General features: G+C 48.2%; 1 long non-coding RNA gene across 1 annotated transcript in view; it reads left to right on the top strand.

The window, feature by feature from the left end:
• The window catches only part of LOC138813967 (uncharacterized), a 46698-nt gene extending 39617 nt beyond the window's left edge, over positions 1-7081 (top strand). The window contains exon 6 of the long non-coding RNA XR_011367882.1: positions 4431-7081. This is a non-coding gene — a long non-coding RNA (uncharacterized lncRNA). The remainder of the gene's footprint in view (positions 1-4430) is intronic.
• The last annotated feature ends 13017 nt before the right edge of the window (positions 7082-20098 follow it).

The raw sequence follows: 20098 nt of genomic DNA, 5'->3' as shown, positions 1-20098 counted from the left end.
TGAAGTGTCTTAGTTAATATAGGAATAAGAATGCAGCCAAAGGAGATTTGAAGATTGGTTTTTGTACAATTTGAAAAACTAAGAAAGTCAGACTCTACACGTGAGTTTGGCAGAGACTCAAGGGCCAGCAGGGGATGGGAAGATTGACAGCGGGAAGCTCAGGTGACTGTGACAGCCACTGGTTGCTCCGTGGAAGTGTGGGGCCCTGTGCAGTTAGCCAGAGGAACACTACATAGGTAGCTTTCAGGGGCCGGTCCTGGGCTAGAAGCAGAAACAAAAATTATGGAAGCTGTTGGTTAGTTATGGACCAAGTCTTGGCATTCTTGGTGGGTTATTATAAAAGTTATTGTTCATGATGTTAGGGCCATCTGGAAGTATTATTATAGACATGAAGTTAGAGCCTTTCTGGATAGACTATGACAGAATTTATTACTCATGATGCTAGGGCTTCCTGGGATCCGTTTCCAATGTGTGTAACTGCAGCTTGGCATCACAGTTCCCTTTGGAAATATGGCCTGACCACGTTTGTATATTTGGTTTCTTCCTAGGTATTGAAGATATAAAAGAGTATGAATATGTGACTAACATGATGCATGAGGTTAGGGTTTGATAATTCTTAGTAGAACATTTAAAAACAAATCTCTGAATCTTATCTGGGCTCACTGGACATGGTCCTAGAATCTGCCTTGAGAAGGCAACAGCTGCTACTATTTAAAGCCTTCCCTTGAAGCAGCTGCCGGAAGGCTGGGCGCTGTGCATCCTCCCAGCTGGTGGCTGTGGGCAGTGGAGGGGGAGGACACCCTGGATGGGATTTTCATCTCCAGAGTCACAGAACTGGAGCTAAATAAATGGCACGTATAGCTCCTTCCCTGAAAAACACTTATGAGCTTTTCTTGCAGCCAAGACCAGGGTTCGATCAGCTTACATGTCAGTTGAATCTGGATTCCAAACATCCAGGAAAGTAGTAAGGAAGGAGAAAGGAGCCAAATGCATCCGAGAGGGTGGGAGGAGGGGCTCAGCCTGCTTTAGAGGATGACTTCCAGGATGACCACAGGAAGTTCTGGGGCCACAGGAGCCCAAGGTCCACACACTCAGCAGGTGGACGGAGTTAAGCTGAAGCTGGAGTTTTTAGACCCCAGGCCTCCCACATGTCACATCAGGCCATTTGTCCCTGTATGGGAAATAGAGACATGGTGTAGGGCAAAGCAAGGCTATTACATGGCAGCCTGGAAACGCAGCTCTTCAGCTCATCTTCAGCCATCTTCAGAGGAATAGAGAGGAGCTATGTTTTATAAAGAGTGTGTCAGAGACAGATGGATACATAATTGCTAAATAGGCCTGGTAAAAGTATGGCCTAGTTGATGATTATTTCAGTCCTAATTTGGGGAAGGGACTCAGAGAAGTTTTTGCTGTCATTACTCAAGGGGAGCAAACAGGTCATCACTGCCTGGTGGCATTGTTAAGTAGTTGTACAAAGGAGTTTCATGTCAGCAGTTTCTGAGTACAATGCATCTTGATCAATGTCCCCTTCCATTGTTCTCCCCGCTTAAGCATAGTTTTGATCACTTGTCATAAAGCCCTTATCAGTACTGTCATGTATGTAATAAGGAGTGTGATTAGTGCTACCATGAACATGTGTGCAGATGCCTCTTGTATCCAGACACCTCTTGTACATGCCTTTAGATGTCTGCCCAGGAGTGGGATCACTAGATCCTGGGGTAGTTGTACTTTTAGTTTTGAGGAATCTCCATACTTATTTTCATTGTGGTTGCACTTGTTTATATTCCCATCCGTAGTGTATAGGGTTCCTTTTTCTCCACATATTCACTAACACTTTTAAAAATATGAAATTTTATTCTTATTATTAAGATGCACAGAGGGGTTACCATTTCATAAGTCAGGTAAGAGTATTTTCTTTTCTTTTCTTTTCGTCTTTTTTGCCAGTCCTGATGCTTGAACTCAGGGCCTGGGCACTGACCTTGAGCTTCATTTGCTCAAGGCTAGCACTATACCCCTGGAGCCACAGCGCCACTTCTGGCTTTTTCTGTATATGTGGTACTGAGGAATCAAACCCAGGGCTTGATGCATGCTAGGCACGCGCTCTACCAGCCCCTAGCATTTGTTGTTATTTGTGTTCTTGATGATTGCCATTTTGACTGGAGTTAGATGAAGCGTCAGTGTTGTTTTGACTTCCATTCCCTATACAGCCAGACATGTGAAACCTTTGTTCACGTATTTATTTTTAAGAATTGTCTGTTCATTTGCCCATTCATTAATTGGGTGGTTGGTTCTTTGGGAGCTTTCTTTTTCCTTTGGGATTTTTTTTTTTGTTTCTTGTATATTCTGGTTAATAATATCTTGTCAGAATTATAGCCAACAACTTTTTAAAAAATTGTGTACATTGTCTCTTTATCCTGGTTACTATTTCTTTTGCTATGCAGAAACTTTTTAGTGTAATGCAGTCCCCTTTGTCAGTCCTTGCTCTTATTGAATGTTTTTAATCCCTTTGGTTCATACTTCTTTTTCTTTTTCTTTTTTTTTTTTTTTTTTTGTCGGTCGTGGGGCTTGAACTCTGGGCCTGGGCGCTGTCCCTCAGCTCTTCAGCTCAAGGCGAGCACTCTACCACTTGAGCTACAGCGCCACTTCTGGTTTTCTGGTGGTTTATTGGAGATAGGAGTCTCATGGTCTCTCCTGCCCGGGCTGGCTTTGAACCGAGATCCTCAGATCTCAGCCTCCTGAGTAGCTAGGATTACAGGCGTGAGCCACCAGTGCCCGGCTAATACTTCTTTTTCTTGTAAGTCCATGATTCTTGGATTTTTGTCTCTTAAATGTCCTAAAGGTTTTATATGTTCTACTCATGTTTCTTAAAACTTCCTCTAACTCTCTGTATGACTGTTTTAATACATCTACCTTGTCCCTGAGCCCTGATAGTCTGCCTTCCATTTGACAGAGCTTTTTACTTGACTTACGTGCTATTCATTTCCTGAATTTCAGTTTGATTCTTTTTCAGGATTTCTGTACCTTTATTGAATTTCCTTTTCGTTTCCTGCATTGTTTTCCTTTCTTAGCTCGGTTGTTTATTTGTATCTTCTTTATATTCATTCACTTTTTTATACATGTCTCTTTCATTGTATTGGTCATTCTTCTAACCATGTTTCTGAGGGGCTTTGTCCGGGCTGTTTTCTTCACTCTCTTTAGCATCTATTACGGTGAGGTTGTTGAGCTTGGGGCGTGTCACATGCCTTATTGTTTTCATGTTTGTGTTCCTGTGCCAAGATGTATGCACTTGAAGTAAATCCAATGGTTAGATGCTAATCACCTGTAGTAGTCCTGCAGTCATAGGAAAATAATCATATTTTGCAACTTGTGGGTACTACAGGCTGGTTTATTGGTTGTCAGAAGACAATTCATCCAATATCCTTGATTCTTACAGGCCTTGGCTGGCCTGCCTGATAGCCAGGAGTTAGCAGTATCTGACAGGCTGGACCACTTGCACTGTTTCATTGGATTGCAGTATTCTTTCTCGTCCAGTTTACTTTTTAAACATTGCACCTTTTTAAAAATATTTTTTATTATCTTTAGGTAGTTGTACAAAGGAGCTGCCATTTACCTGAGCAGTTCATGAATACAGAGCATTTTGATTGATGTCACCCTTTCCACTGTTCTCACCCACTTCTGCCATTAGGTACATTGTACCTTTTAACTTGGTTTTTTTTTTTTTTAATTCAGGTTGACAGATAATTGTCTGATATATCAAAGTGCTTTTAGGGAATTTGCTTTTTGAGGAAAAGATTATATACGTGTGCTTCATAGCTCTCATAAAGAATCTTACTCTTCGGCGGAAGTAAATACCAGGTATATGCTACGAGAACAATGATCCTCTCCTCATTCCTTTCTGGCTCCCCTCCCTTCTGGTGCTTTCCAACCCCGCTCCTGCTTTGTGCTGACCTGGAAGGAGATTGCTTTCCCAAGCATGGTTGAGTGAATTGATTTTTTTCAATGAAATTCTGGACAGATGCCAGTGGGAGCTGTGACAGGCCAGGTGATGGAGAGGAGGATGTGCACTGACCCTCAGTGTTCGAGCCGTTGTCTCGTGTCATAAGGGGCATCGGGTAGCTTTCGTGTGACTTCTCTGTGCAGAACTTGAGACCAGAGGTCCTCTCTCATTTTCACCTCCTCCAACTGCATCTTTCTCCCAAATCCTGTCCTCTCTTCAAATGCTGGGCTTTATTTTTCAACTTCCTGCTAGCAAGGCCATGAAAAGACTGTTCCAAGCTACTTCTTTGAAGATCCCCTTGGAAGCTGAGAGGCATAGTCTTGTAATAAAAATGTTTTCTAGAGTGTCTCTGATGAGCCTGAAGTATTAGGGACAACATTGCTAGATAATATGATCAAAAACATGCTGACCACTTCTTTCATTCTTGACACAGGGTAGAAGAATGCATTGACCCCATGCCCGTGTGGACCAGTTACATCTTAATCCTGGCCTCAAAAGAGTTTCTAAAACTCTGATGTGGACGCTGTAAAGACGGGGACCCTCACAGATGCTGCTCCGTCCTCATCCTTCACATCTGGCCCCCTTCCCTCTCACACCCAGCCCACAGCTGCATCCGTGAAAGCCCAGCCAACTCACCAGAGAAAAGTAATGGGTTTTGACATCTGAGAGCTAACAGAAATTAGAAATTTTAGAATGAATCATTAGACTATATTAAGTGAACTTAAATCAATCATGTCAGCAGGTTAATTGTTAAAGAGGGTTTAACGTTATCTTTATCTCTTGAATGTTTTAAGTTCTGTGAATCAAAGTTTTAACCCCAGCATGAACAAAAGTGTTCAGGGTTTAGCTCCCCACCTCAGTGATGGGTGTGTGCTGGGGATGGTTTTGGTGTGACGTCACCTGAGACTGTCTTGGCTGTGACCGGACAGCTGTGTCATCCCCCACACCAGGATTATCTCTGTGGGACACAACTGCTGAGCACTGGAGGGGGGGCGCTGTCCCTCCATCATGAGCATCTCTCCCAGGTGGACAGGGAGACTGACAGCGAGACCACGGCTCAGATTCAGGCTCAGCACTCAGCACTCAGCACTTTCCCACCCTGACTCATTCTTTCCCTTGTAGACTAGCTTTATCCAACATAAGCTGCTTGTTCTGACAAGCACCTATCCTGAATGACAGATCCCACATTCACGCCACCTCATGCTGGACCAGGCCGGGTGTGGCTATTTGGTAGACAAGACCGTTTCTCGCAGGCCCAACCCAGTTCTGGCCTCTGCTGGGACCAGCACCTCATGACACAGACACCTGTCCACAGGAAGCCAACAGAACCACCACCCATGGATGTGAGTCAGGTCCTTGGGCAGACACAGCAGATCAGCTGTCTCCAGTCCTGATCTGAACCAGCAACCAGAACCAAGGGCTTCTCTCCAGCCAGTAGAAATAGCCTGTCACCTGTTGTTTTTATTTTAACAACATTGGCTTGCTCTGCAGAATGTTGAGCCCAGAGACACCCTTGTGGCACCTGCCAGTGTGGAGGAACTGGATTGCCTGCCCAAGGCCTGCTCCCTTTTCCCACAACTCTACATGTTATCAACACCAACGAGCCAGGCACCTGCTGCTCCTAGCAGCCCCGGGCAGACCCACGCTGTATTCCAGGGCCTTACTGGGGTGAGAGAGGTGTGCTGCTGTGTGGCTGCACCTGCCGCCCTCCCTCCCCAACCCAAGGACTGGACAGACTTGTCCTGGCTGTGCCGCCTTGGCTCCTAGCACTGCCCCAGAGCATAAAACCACGGTGAAATCGAGAAATCAAGAAAACAAAGGCAACTTAGTGTTTTAAAGAAGAAGTACATTGTAATTAAATAAGGGAAATCATGTTGAGTAGAGGAGGAGGAAGAGGAGGAGGAGGAGGGTGATGACAACAGAAACCATTAAGGATACCAGTTGTCCTAAGCATACTCCATGAGGGGCAAGAGACCCAAATTAAAGGGAAAATTGAAATATATAAATTATATTGAAAAACATATGCTTAAAAACAAATTCTGAGGAGGATCTGAGTTCAAGCCCCAGGATGTGCACCCACACACCCCCTACATACACACAAATAAAAAACTGGAGAGATAGTGACAAAGGAGAAAATGAATTACCACACAGGGAATTACAATATAAAAAAGAGAGATGAACAGACAACACACAAAAGTATACAATAAGCCTACAGGAAAAGTTCGTTTTTATCATCACACGAATGAAATTAAAATATTATATGGCAATGAGCAAATAGCAGACAATTCCAGACACATCCTGGCCATAAATCAGTGAAGGTAGTTAGGAATATAAGCTTGCTTTGGAGAGCAGTTTGGCAGTACTTTTTTGTTCTGGTTCTGGGGCTTGAACCTGGGGTGTGGGCACTGTCCCTGACCTTTTGTGCTAAAGTCTAGTGCTCTACCACTTGAACCACAACTTCAGTTCTGGCTTTTGGTGGTTAATTGGAGATAAGAGTCTCAGGAATGCTCAGACTGGCTTCAAACCATGATCCTTAGATCTCAGCCTCCCAAGTAGCTAGGATTACAGGCCCAAGTCACTGGCAGTACTTTTAGTAAATGCTAGAAACAAAACCAGTATATTAAAGAGAAATCTTCATTCCATTATTATTGTAGCACCATTCACAGTAGTCAAGATATGGAGTCAACTGAAGTGTCCATCAACAGATGGATAAAGAAATGGGCATCTACACAATGGGATATTATTCAGCTTTTAAATAGTGCAATCCTATCGTGTGTGACAACACACTTGAACCTGGAGGACATTCTGTGGTGTGAAATAAGCCAGGCACAGGAAGACAAATGTTCACATTCTCCCTGGTGTCATTTAAGGCCAGGAAGAGGCTGAGAAGGGATCGCAGGAGGCCAGACAGCAGGAGGCTGGATAAAAGGTTCCAGAATACCATTGCAGTTTCAGATAGCACAGTTCGGGGGCATGATTCACCACATCTGCTACGTATTTTATCACTGATTCTAAGAGAGAAGCTGGAAGGTTCCTACCACATAGATGTGATGAATGGTTGAGGTGGTAGAAATGCTGATTAACCTGATTTGATAGTTAACTGTTATGTACATAATCAAATAATCATGATTATTTGATTATGTACACACATATATATATGTATATGTATATGTATATGTATATGTATATATATATATATATATATATATATATATATATATATATATATATATATGTACCCAGCCAGGAGGCACAGTTATTATGAGTTAAATCTTTACCTTCTTTGCATGTCATGTCTGTGAAATCAGAGTTGGATAAACTCTTTTTTTTGGTCAATCACGGGGCTTGCTCTGGGCCTGGTTGCTGTCCCTCAGCTTTTTAGCTCAAGGCGAGCGTCCCACCGCTTGAGCCACAGCGCCACTTCCTGGATAAACTCTTTGACTATTTAGTACTACCAAACTCTAACTTGTAGCAACAAATGGGCTGAATTATTTAAATCACTGAAAAGGTCTTTTTATTTTTTTTAAGGAAGTTTTCTAGCAAAGTTTAAACATCAGTGACATTGGGCAAAGAGTGTTTTTGTAAGTGCACAAAACCATCTCCTCCTAAGTTGGCTTTCTTCCTCTTCATTTAGAAAGAGCACTGAAGGGCTCGGAAGGTGGCTCAGTGGTAGAGCGCTTGCCTTGCATGCCTGAGGCCCTGGGTTTGATTCCTCAGCACCACATAAACAAAAAGAAAAAAGTTGGAAGTGGCGCTGTGGCTCAAGTGGTAGAGCGCTAGCCTTGAGCTGAAGAGCTGAGGGACAGCGCCCAGGCCCAGAGTTCAGGCCCCATGACCGGACCAAAAAAAAAAAAAAAAGAAAGAGAACTGAAAAGAGAGAGCTAAGGTGAATCACAGAAAAGCTCCAAGAGACCCTGGAAGTTACCAGGATCAAAATGGAGTCACACTTGCCATAACCTAAGCGAAGCAGACATAAGGCAACACATGAAATGGGCGAGTCTGGACCCCAGGGCAGGCTCCGCTGCAGCCGCCACTCCTCCCCACCTCCCCCCCCTCCCCCCGCAGTGGTCCCTGACTCGGCTGTGTACCACGCTACAGGGCCTGGAAGCAGTCCCACCTCATCTCCTGTCCTCCCACCCCACCCACAACCTAGGCTGAAGGCTGAAAATGTGGGGCTTCCCCGGCACAATGGGGTCCCTCCCTCTCTGCCATGGTCTCCCCCTTCCCTCTCTCTCAGAGAACACAGTCCTGGTCCTGGGTGACCTCCTGTCACGCTTGCGGGGTGCACAGTAAGGTCCAGGCAACGTCGGATGGCCCGGGCTTATTTCTGGACACAACCTGCAAAGCAGCAGTGAAGGGCTCACGGTTGAGAGTGGGAAGCAGGAAAGGCCACGTGGTCTGCTTAGCTATACACAGGCCTGAGCTTGGTCTGTGCTAAATGAGGCCGCTACGCCAGCCGCTGTGCAAGAAGCTATTTGAGGCTCGGGGAGGGTGGCATGAGGAGTGGACTGTCCCGTGAGGCCATCTCATCCTGAGGGGGTCTGGCACTTCTGTCTCACTGCCAAGGCAAGGAATCAACATGGGGCACGCCTGTCGCGCCCTGTAGCTCGGGCTGTAGAGGAGGAACTGAACTGCAGCCCCCTAATGCCTTGGGGTCACCAGGCCCGCTGGCAGGGCCTGAGCTGTGTGAGGCACTGGAGGCAGGTAGGACAGTGCAGGGGCCCAGCCCAGATCCACGCAGTGTGAGCTGTAGAGACTAAGGACCTTGGTGATTAACCCCGGCCCCAGGAGTGACCATCATGGGAAGCCTGCTACACTTCTACGCCATCTGAACAAGTGAACAAAGGACAACCGGACAGAACAGCAGCCTCTGCATCAGTTCCTAGCCTTCAGCCAGCTTCAGACCCAGAACCCTTGTGGGAAGCCAGGCCTGGTCCCTGGAGGGGCCCTGGTTCACACCCCAGCTCTGCCACCCAGCTTCCCCAGCGGGCCTCGTCAGAGGTCACAGTCAGGGGCTCTGGGAGGATGTCAGAGAAGAGCGCTTCCCTGTGGTGGCCCAGCCCTTGCGGTGTATGGAGGTCAGGCAACTCCTAGAGTCAGCCCAGGCTCCCAGCAGGGGTTCAGAGTCCCTGAGCTCAGTCTGGTCCAGTTCCCACTGGGCTGCAACCAGTCCTGCGCAGAGTGGGTTGCGAAGAAATGGCTGGGTGGAGAATCTCAGTGCCAAGCTGTGGGTGGTGGGGCTGCTGAGGAATTGAGTGATGCCATCACCTGCTCCGCCCCTGCTGGCCCTGTCTGACCTCAGTGCCAGATCCGTGCCCATGCATGGCGAGAATGCCGCTGGCCTTGCCACACAGCTCCAGAGTGAAGCAATCTTCTTCTCTTGGGCTGCAGCCCTGCAGCTGCCCCTACCACACTGCCACTGCCCCTTCCCATGCACTGTCAGGATAGCCCCACCGTCCCCAAGCAAATGAGGACATCTGGGGACCTTGGTGCTCCTACCTCTGGGTGGTCTGCTGAGAAAGAACACTGACTCCATGGCCACATCCGTCCACTACCCTGCTTCCCGGACCTGAGCCCGTGGTCTCATCTGTCCACCGTGGTCTCATCATCTGTCCACCACCCTGCTTCCTGGACCTGAGCCTATGGTCTCACCTATCAGCCACCCAGCTTCCTGGCTCATCCCGTGAGGATGTGAGGATGTCTCCCACACGGCAGTGACTCCCTGTATTCCCACCCGCTCGCACCCTGTGGGGCTGGACCTTCATCCTTCTGTCTGGAGTAAGCAGAATATGTTAATTGAAAAAGAGTAAGTAGCAGAATGGAGTTACTTGCTTTATCAGCCCAGAAAACCAAGAGCCCACTTGCATAGACACAAGTATTTATGCAGCTTCACTCTGTATCAGACAGGAAGTAACGCTCAGAAAAGGAAATCCCCAACTGTGTGGGATTCCACAGAAGCAATGATTTGCCTAAGGTGATCACCGGTTATGATGTCACCGGTTGTGACAGGTGCAGTTGACACCGAAATAAGGAAAGAAATAAGAGAATGATGTTGCCTGCTGTAAAACCTGCTTCCTGTAGCCTGGGGAACAGGCAGTGCACCTAGGGCCCCCAGCTCCTGATGTTGGGCCTACTGGCCCAGGCACTCAGTCAAGATTTGTTCCATCCACCCTCGATAAACACACAGTGCACAACAGCCCTTCTCCCCCTGTCTTTGTCCAGTAAGACCTGAATTTTTTTTTTTTTTGTCCGTGGACTTGAACTCTGGGCCTGGGCACTGTCCCTCAGCTCTTCAGCTCAAGGCTAGCACTCTACTACTTTAGCCACAGTGCCACACGGTTGCGCGTGGGCCCGCAAGGATGTGCGCTCCTTTCTCCCGGGTGCTCAGGGGTGACCAGCCAGAGCCTCTGCGGCGTCCTCGACAACTGTCCTGCGCCGCCTGCCGCCCTGCTGCGCTGACCACTGGCCATGCCGCGCTGACCACCTGACCACTGCCTGGGCCATGCTGACACCTGACCACTCACTGCCCAGGCCACGCCAACACCTGACCACCGCCCTGCCGCGCTGACCACTGGCCAAGCTGTGCTGACCGCCTGACTACCACCCGGGCCATGCCGACACCTGACCACCACCCCACCGCACTGACTGCCGCCACGCCACGCTGACCACTGGCCACACTGGCCGCATCACATGCTGTCCATGCAGACACCATCCACACTACCCGGGTCTGAGTCTGCTACACAGTCCTATCCACCCCATCTATACCCACGCTGACCACACCGGGCGCTGTCCGTGCCACTGCCATACATGCCAAGCACCAGCCGTGTGACCACAGCAAGCATAGTCCAGCAAGACGAGATCCCACTGTGGATCTGTGAGCTAGAACAGTGAAATAATAACAAAGGCAGAAGCTGCTTGCAAATTAAAAGCATATTAGTAGTGTCCCTGTTGGAGATACCAAAGAAAGATCCAAATCCCTGGACAAGAGAACAGAAAAATAATCTGTGAAGCTCATTCACTGCAGGCATTGCTGCAGTGAAAACAGCAGAAGCTACACAACTAAAATACACGGTAAGCCCTAGCTTCTCTCTGGAGTGGGAAGAACCATGATGATTGACAAAGAGCATGGCATTGCTCACTTATAAGTTCAAAAAGAGAGCCAGCTGCCTTGGCTCAAGCCTGTGACTACTGTAGCTACTCAGGAGGTGGAGGTCGGGAGACTTATAGTTTGAGGCCATCCCAGACAAAAAATTCTTGAGGCCACACCTCAACCAATAACAAATTGGGTGTGGTAACACACACCCATCATCCAGCTACAACAGAAGCTAAATGGGAGGCTTGAGGTCCAGGCTGGCCTGTGCAAAAAGTGAGATCCCATTTGAAAAGTGACAAAAGTGAAAAGTGGGGCTGGAGCTGTGACTCAAGTGTTAGAGCACCTGCCAGGCAAGCATAAGGCCCTGAGTTCAAACCACTGTAATGCCAAAAATAAATACATCAATTAATTAAAATCACACATACGAGTATTGGCACATTACCACCTAATGACTGGATCGACATTTGCAGCCTGGGATCTGGCTTTTGTCAGAAAACTGTTTTCTGATTTGTGCTATGTGTCATTTACACACACATGTGCACATGTGTTCATGTTATAGTATGTTCAAATAAAAGTTGGCCGGGCTGGGAAGGTGGCTCAGTGGTAGAGTGCTTACCTTCATGCCTGAGGCCCTGAGTTTGACTCCTCAGCACCACATAAACAAAAAGAAAAAAGCCGGAAGTGGCGCTGTGGCTCAAGTGGTAGAGTGCTAGCCTTGAGCTGAAGAGCTGAGGGACAGCGCCCAGGCCCAGAGTTCAGGCCCCACGACCAGACCAAAAAAAAAAAAATGTTGGCTTGAATTAATACCCCACAACTTTGGGAAGAGGAGAATGGGGCTGGAGAGGGTCACTTCAGGTCTCTTCTGTGTGTGATGTTTCCTCATTGCAGGAGGATGATGAGCATACAGTTATTCCTCATGCTTCCATCCTTCCAGAATTGAAAAATAGCACCAAGTCAACTTCTGGAAGCTGAATGGCCATGCTGCATCTTTTTTGGGCAACAATGCCAAAGGTTATATACAGAGAGTGAAGGAATTTGGGGAATGTTCTACCATATGAATGCACTAACACAAAATACTGGGAAGAATGAGTAGGAAAGTGTCAATTAATGCCCTTTATTGCCACACAGTATTTTTGGATGGTTACACTGCCTCCAGATCCTTTGCCCTAAAAAAAAAAAGCACTGACATTTTCATCAGTCAGTGAAGTCACCAGGCTCTTCTTGTTAAATATCTACAGATTCCAGGCTGCGGAGCCCTTTATTTATGGAAAACCACGTCACGCTCCCCATCTCCATGAACAGTCATGAAGCAGGAATGTGCACTGCACACTTGGCATTCATAGCTCCCCTTGCTAAGAATGCCCCAGGCCTGCATGTGAGATAATTAATGTATAAATGAGTCAGTCCTGCTGGGTGTGTTGCTGGTCCCAACAGAACAGTGGAGTGAAGGCTCTGGAAACAGCTCAAAGCTGGAAGGACTGCGGTCCCTCACCTAGAGAGGCGGACATGGCTCTTCCTCAGCCTTCCTTTCCCACCCAGACAGTGGCTGCCCTGGCCTCCCATGGGCTTTGGCACAGAGGCAGCTTGTCAGCACACTGACCATGTTCTGGACCCCACAGCCTCTTGTCACCTGGTGTAAGTAGTTGGTGACTTGGGCTAAAGGGAGAGCAATCACAGTTTCATTCTCTCAGGCACTCCTCTGTGGGGCTACTCTTCCCCAGGGCTGAATTGTGCGGAGCTGGGGCCGGCTGACATGGGTCAAGCATCTTGCTAGTTTCCTAAGGGTTGAATTGTCTTCCTTTACTTCCTAGTTCTGGTTTTTAGGATACTGGAGAAATGGGTCCCTAGGTATGGAGGTCTAAAGCTGTGTTGTGGAAACCATCTTCTGATGGTGGCTCAACACCGACCTCCCTGTAGAAACTTCCATCCTGTCAAACCAGAGGAGGCTTAGATGGAGAGGAGAGGGTGCTCTGGACCATATTCAGAGGATCCCAACGCCTCTGGGCTTAAATATGCCTGATGTTGTTGGCCTCCATGCACTCAGCCTTACAGATCTGAATCCTTGCCCAGAATGTGGCACTGGAAACTGTGTTCACTGCATCGTGTAAACTTTCACCGTGCTGACCCGAGACCTCTGCACCATGAGCACATGGGTGGCTCAAGAAACCCCACACTCCTCCTGTTCCTGCAGTCTGTGTGTGTGTGTATGTGTGTGTGTGTGTGTGTGTGTGTGTGTGTGTGTGTAGAGGAACAGAAACAGCACAGTATCCTCAAATGACCACTTAAGTGGCAGGCACAATGTCAGCATCATGTACTTGGCTCCTTCCAGTAACCCCTGTGCTAGAAACCAGCCCACTCCATCTATGGGAGGCTGAAGGTCAGTGAGATAATACCTGTTTTTCCTCTGGTAGACAGTGAAGCCTGCATTCATCCTTCCCAGAAGCCTAGAGATCAGATCCCCTCACAGCCCAGAGGGCCTGGCACCCAGTCACATCCTCTGGGCTGTGACATCATGCAGTGACTTGGTGTGCCTGACAGCATCCTGGCTCTGTCTCCCCAGCAAGCAGGAAGGCTCATGTCCCCTGGGTACCAGAGGCCAGGACAGCGAGCAGCAGGTAGGAGCACAGCTTGGGCAGCTCCAGCCAGAGCCAAGTGGAGGCCAAGGTCACCCCTCTGGTTCCCTTAGGGACAGCAGGGATGGAGGAAGAAGAGAGGGAAGGGCAAAGCCAGAAAGCAAGGGTGGGAAGAAGTGGACTAAGAAAGACTCACAGAGAGTAAGGGAAACACATCCAGCAACGAATGGGAGGCACTGGTGAGAGAAACTACAGTGATGGCAGGATCCTAGGCCTTCAGTCAGACCTAAAGCAAAAAGCGTGACTCCTTGTCTGAGGCCCCAGAGGGCGGCAGCGTGAGCTACAGAGGCCCCCCTCGCAGGAAAGGCAGTCCGGGAAATGCTGATAGTTGAAAGTTCTTTGGATTGTAGATAAGGGTTGGCAACCCGCAGTCAGGGCTCCTTTCTCAGGGTTCATCTGATGGTGGTGCCAGGGGGCAGAGCCCTGCAGCTATGGCTGGTGAAGCCACAGGAGGAGGGTTCACGGGGAGTCCCTTGTCCTGCTGCCACCCCCCTCCCCCAGGACCCTATGGGCCGCAACACTCTGTTGCCTTCAGCTTGAGTGGGAACTCTTAGCCTCCAACCAGTGAGAGATGAATCTTGGCTCTTCATAAATCTCCCGGTCTTGGGTACTTGGTTAGAGTAGCCAGGATTGACTAAGAGAGGGGAAGAAATCCAAAGGCTGATCTGAACAGAGAACAGTTGGAACCAACTTGGGAAGACTCCTTGTTCAGAGGGAGAGCCGGAATGTGTCCAGGGAGAGCATGTGGCAGCCAGTTAATGACAGAGGCAGCTCTCCCAAGGGACCCTGGTGGAGGCCCCAGGGGAGGCTGGCTTCCTGCCGCAGCTCCCAGAGCCCCGGAGGTGGTGCCTGCCATCGCTCCCTGGTCCATGAGGAAGACCTGCCACGGGCTGTGTCATGTCATGTCTGTCAAGACGTCCTGCACGGAAAGCCAGTTGTGGCACTGAAGCAACTCTGTGGCATGATTTACTGTTTAGGCCGCCGCACAAAGGGTGTCCCTATTGTCAAGCCCTCCGAGGGACCAGGGAGCAGAGAGGTCATCTACGCTGCCTGGCCTTGGGAAGAGCCCTCCACGCCCAGAGACAGTGCCACACTGCAGAAAAGCCAGACTCCAGATGGTGGACACAGCAGCCATCTTGTCACAGGACCATCAACAAAGTGTGGAGTGGGCGAACGGTGCCCATTCCACAGAAAGGGTTCTCAATTCCCCCACAGGGTGCCCTGCAGCTTGGCACCTGCCTTGTCTTGGCAGTGTCTGCTTTGCATTGGGCATTCATGGTGCCAAAGCAGATGCCTGGAACTGCAGCTGGGAGGTCTATGCCTGGATCTTCTCTTCGAGGAGGGGATGGGAGGAATCTGACCCTGGAATACCAGACAATTAAGTGTCATGTGAGGTATAAAGAATGTTCTATGCTCTGTATCATTTGCGGTTACCTTTTACTATGAAACATCAGCTTCCATTTACTGTGACTCCTGCCAGCAGAGAGGTGAACCAAAGCTAGAGGCCATTCACCCATTCATGAACTAACTCCACCCTGCACTTCCTACCCAGCACCAACAGGGGGTGCTCACCAGAAGCCCCTGTCATTCATAATGACATGGCTGTCTTCAAACATTTTGGGGAGGTCTATTCTTGATGCCTGGAGGGTAGATGTATAAAATGTCTATACTTTATTATCACATCAATCCCAGGTGAAGTTTAAATTTCTGGTGACTAGTCCTAACTGTGCAGCATAGTGGAGAGTAACTCCAGGTGTGAGAGTCAGCAATCTGTGCTCTCGGCAGACAGCCACAGAGCAGCAGGGGAGATGGCCACAGATACAGGTCTGCTTCTAGGTGTATAGCACATAGCATTTCTAGTCATTTAAAAAATATATATATTGTTGTTGTTTTATTGTACCAGTTCTGGAGCTGGAAGTCTGGGCCTGGGCACTGCCCCCGAGCTTTTGTGTTCAAGGGTAGCATGCTACTACTTGAACCACAGCTCCACTTCCAGCTTTTTGTGGTTAATTGGACATAAGTCTCATGGACTCTCCTATCCCTGGATGGCTTGGAAACTTGATCCTCGGATCTCAGCCCCCTGAGAAGCTGGGATTACAGGCGTGAGCCACCGGTGCCTGGCTCCTCATGCTGTTTTAGAATGAAACTGGAATGAGATGCAGGTGTGGAAAGAATGCAGAGGGCGGTGGCCTCTGGAGACCTGGAACTGACCTTTCTCACCTTATCCAGCAGGTGTGAGCAGAGAGTGCAAGTGTGGAGGCTGTGTGTTTTGCTGGAACGCAGCTAGAGACAGCAGAGCACTTAGGTTCATTCTCCTTTAATACAAACGGAGAACACCTCTTCTGGACTGCAGGAGACATAGCTTTCTGACAGAAAATCCCAGGTGCTCTCTGAGCAGAGACAAACATGTTAGCCCCTGTTGGCCTTCTCATCTACCTCTGCCCTTCAGGACTTGAAGGTGTAACAGGAGGAAGCATCTCCCAGAGCCACAGGCTAGATTTTCTAGCATAATATTGTTACTTAGCTCTTCTCCATCCATCTTGTGGCCAGAACATCTTAACGGAATCCCCAGCTCAGTGGTGGACGACCTATGATCATGTTGGAGGAATTGCCTGTCTGTGGGACAGGCACTGTCTCCCGTGGAGTGGGCCTTCTGACCAGGTTCTACCTGAGTGATGACAGGGGCAGGAAGTACACCCACACTGCTCTGCCATCCACCTCCAGAACATCCTGTTCCTCCCAGACTGAAACTGTTCCCACTGTACACAACCTGCCATTCTCTTCCCCAGCCTCCAGTATCCACCGTTTGCCCACTGCTCTGGGCCTTCAAGTAAAGGCATGCTCACAGTGTCTGTCCCTTTGTGACTGGCTGTTTTCCCTCAGCGCCGTGTTCTCACACTTGACTTTGGCATTCCCTTCCTCCCATGGCTTTAACTCCTTGCATGGACAGGAAAGTCCACTCGTGTGGCAGTGCATGCACTGGGGTGTTCGGCCCTCACTTGCTGTGAGCTGTGCCCCTCTGATTGGGGGTGGTAGCATGTTTCTGTCCTTGGTTTGCTTTCCGGGGTGTATATCCAGAAGTCGGATTGCTGGGCCATAGCGTGATCCGATGGTTATTTTTTTGAGCCTCTTCTATCCTGCTTTCCACCTCGGCGAATGAATTGTGTGTTGCTGGGGCCTTCTGTTGGCCTTGGTATACCAATGTCAAGGGGTTCCAGAGTCGTTCAGAAGGGATGAAGGTCACCGGGTGCAACCACCAAAAAGCCAGAAGTAGAGCTGTGGCTCAAGTAGTAGAACACCTGGACGCTGAGCTCAAGCTCTGACCAGCACACAAAAACAGCAGAACCCTCCCTCCTCCCACAAACAAGCCAAAAGTAAAAAGATGAACTAGGAAGAACTGATGAGCTATCCTCAAGCCCAAACAAACTCAAGGCTTTCAGCCGTGAGTGCCGGAGGATAGCCAGGCGTGAGGCACGGGGACGGCCCGTGGTCACTGTGGAGCACAGACTTGGGTAGCTGGGGCAAGGCCCAGGGGCAAGGGGGGGGGTCACCACACTCCCATGGGGCTGCTCAGCGCAGTCCTAAGCACACTGACTCTGGAAGAGCTCCCAATGCTGCTTTGTCAGCGTGAAGGCAAATTAGCTCTGCCGTGAGCTGCATGTGGTCTCACCTGACCCAGGAGATAAGCAAGAGCCAAAGGAATGGAGATGATTTTAAGAAACTCAATTGCATGGCAGAGCAAAGCCCACAAAAATTTACTGGAATTCAAAAATACTTAGCACACAAAAGAGAGAAACTTACAGCATCTGAGTCCAAATGTAAGGAAGACAGCAGCCGTGCAGAAAGGAAGATGGAAAGATCAACAGTGACCCCTCATGGTATTGTCCAGGAACAGAAATGCACTCATTGCCTCGAGTATAACATGGTAACTCCTTTGTACAACACCTTAATAATAACAATAAAATTGGCCAGGAGCCAGTGGCTCACACCTGTAATCCTAGCTACTCAGGAGGCTGAGATCTGAGGATCACATTTCAAAGCCAGCCCAGGCAGGAAAGTCCGTGAAACTCTTATCTCCAACAAACCACTGGAAAACCGGGAGTGGCGCTGTAGCTCAAGTGGTAGAGCGCTTGCCTTGAGCTAAGGGACTGCACTCAGGCCCAGAGTTCAAGCCCCACGACCATCAACAACAAAAAACTCCCCAATAAAATTATATTAAAAAATAGACCCCAAAATGACACAGATGGTAGATTTATTTAGCAGGAAAAGACATTAAGCTAGTGTGTGTCTTCCATTGGTTCAGTGAGCAAAATAACAGACACATTATGTGGAAATGTGAAATATGTAATAATGACCAGAAATGGAAAATGACAGCAATTGATGGCACACCACACATTACTGAAAGAACAGAGCAGTATGTGTGATACAAATCATCCAAAATGTAAGAGCGAAAATGCTAGAAAGACGTAAATAGCCCACTGGGGACCTTCGAGATGTGAATGAGCTGCAATCCACAGAGAAAGAACCCTTTGCAACAGAGATCCCAGATTTGCACAGTGAAAACAGAAAGAGGGCAGTTTTACCAATGACCCAGTATAGCAGGAGTTAATACTCAAGATACAGATAATCTTGGAATCCTAGCTACTCAGGAGGCTGGGATCCAAGGACCATGATTCAAAACCAGCCCAGGCAGGAAAGTCCAGGACACTCTTATCTCTAGTTAATCACAAAAAAGCGTAAAGTGGAGCTGTGGCCGGTCCTAAGGAACAGCACCCAGGTGCTGAATTCAAGCCCTAATTCTGGAACATATTCTCTCTTCCTCTTTCTCTTTCTCCCTCCTTCTCTCCCTCTCTCACTCCTCCCCCCCCCCCCACACACTGATACAGATACTCTATTTGCAAAAATGGAGAGCTGACTATCACAGGCATGCTAGAACTCCATACCCAAGAATTCCAGCATGCATGCTCCTCCAAGCACACATGCAAGGTCACACAACAAACATTCTTCACTAGGCCATGAGCCAGTGTCCACAGATCTCTGTGACTAATGTTATACACTCCTCTCTGTCTACAAGTCAATGAAGTCAGAGCTCTAACACACACACAGACACACACACTAAAATAAGGAAAGAACTCATGAGTTGAATAATCGCCATGAAAATGTAAAAGTATTTAGAATTCCCCACGTATGCATTCTTAAACAATATAACTTAATTTTGCCAAATGCATATGGGTTAACTTCACGTAAATATCTTCGTGCCTGACTCCAGAGCCAGTCAGATGTTGCTGCATCTGGCTGTATTTATTCATTACAAGCCATGGCGTGGCTTTTCTGGGAGAGGAGAAGGGGACTGTGGTTGCAGGTACATGGGGCTTGTTTTGGGCTAAAGTTCTACAGCTTTGGAAACTGTTTTGAATGCCACCTGCATTCACTCGCAGATTGGTGTCACTGTACTACCTCCAGCCGTAATAGGAATTAGGGCGGATGTTTATTTTTTATTATTTCTGGGCCTGGGTGCTGTCCCTCAGCTCTTCAGCTCAAGGCAAGTGCTCTACCACTTGAGCTACAGCACCACTTCCAGTTTTCTGGTGGTTTATTGGCAATAAGAGTCTCCTGGCCTTTCCTGCCTGGGCTGGCTTTGAACAGCCATTCTTAGCTCTCAGCCTCCTGAGTAGCTAGGATTACAGGTGTGAACCCCGAGCACCTGGCTCAAATTATCTTTGTGTGTGTGTGTGTGTGGTGTGTGCACACATGCATGTGTGTACACCAATCCTGGGGTTTGAACTCTGGGCACTGTTTCTGAGTTTGTTTTTTTTCTACCACTTGAGCCATAGCTCCACTTCCACTTTGTTGTTGTTGTTGTTACTGAATTGAGATACAAGTCTCACAGACTTTCCTGCCTGGGCTCGCTTCAAATCTTGATCTCAGCCTCCTTCGTAGCTAGGATTCTAGGCATCAGGCACTGGCCTCTGGCTTTATTATCTTTAAGTAGTTGTACAAAGGATCTTGGTTCAGCATGTACGTTTGTGAGAACACCCCATTTTGATCAGTGTCACCCCTTTCCTTGTTCTTCAGAGGATGTTTAAAGGACTCCGTTGTAAGTTTCCACTTCAAGGTGCAGCTGTGACCATTACCAGTCACCTTCTTCGCCAGGTAACTGAAGGACCCAGAAGTCATCCACATTTTCTTTACAACAAAACACTGACAAGACGCTGGGACCTGTGAACAATTTTCTGTTTGTATCTCAAATAATATGAAGTCTGGTTCTCTTTTTTTTTATTTTTTATTTTTAGCAACTACGTTTATGTTTAAGCAGCTTTACTAAGGTCTGATGGACACACGAACCTGGACACATTCTGTGTGTGTTATTTATGA

The sequence above is a fragment of the Dipodomys merriami genome, unplaced genomic scaffold (assembly GCF_024711535.1).
Source record: "Dipodomys merriami isolate MVZ:Mamm:240054 unplaced genomic scaffold, mDipMer1.0.p SCAF_6, whole genome shotgun sequence".
Classification (NCBI taxonomy): Eukaryota; Metazoa; Chordata; class Mammalia; order Rodentia; family Heteromyidae; genus Dipodomys; species Dipodomys merriami.
Note: the sequence above shows the minus strand (reverse complement) of the source record. Positions and strands in the feature narration are given on the sequence as shown.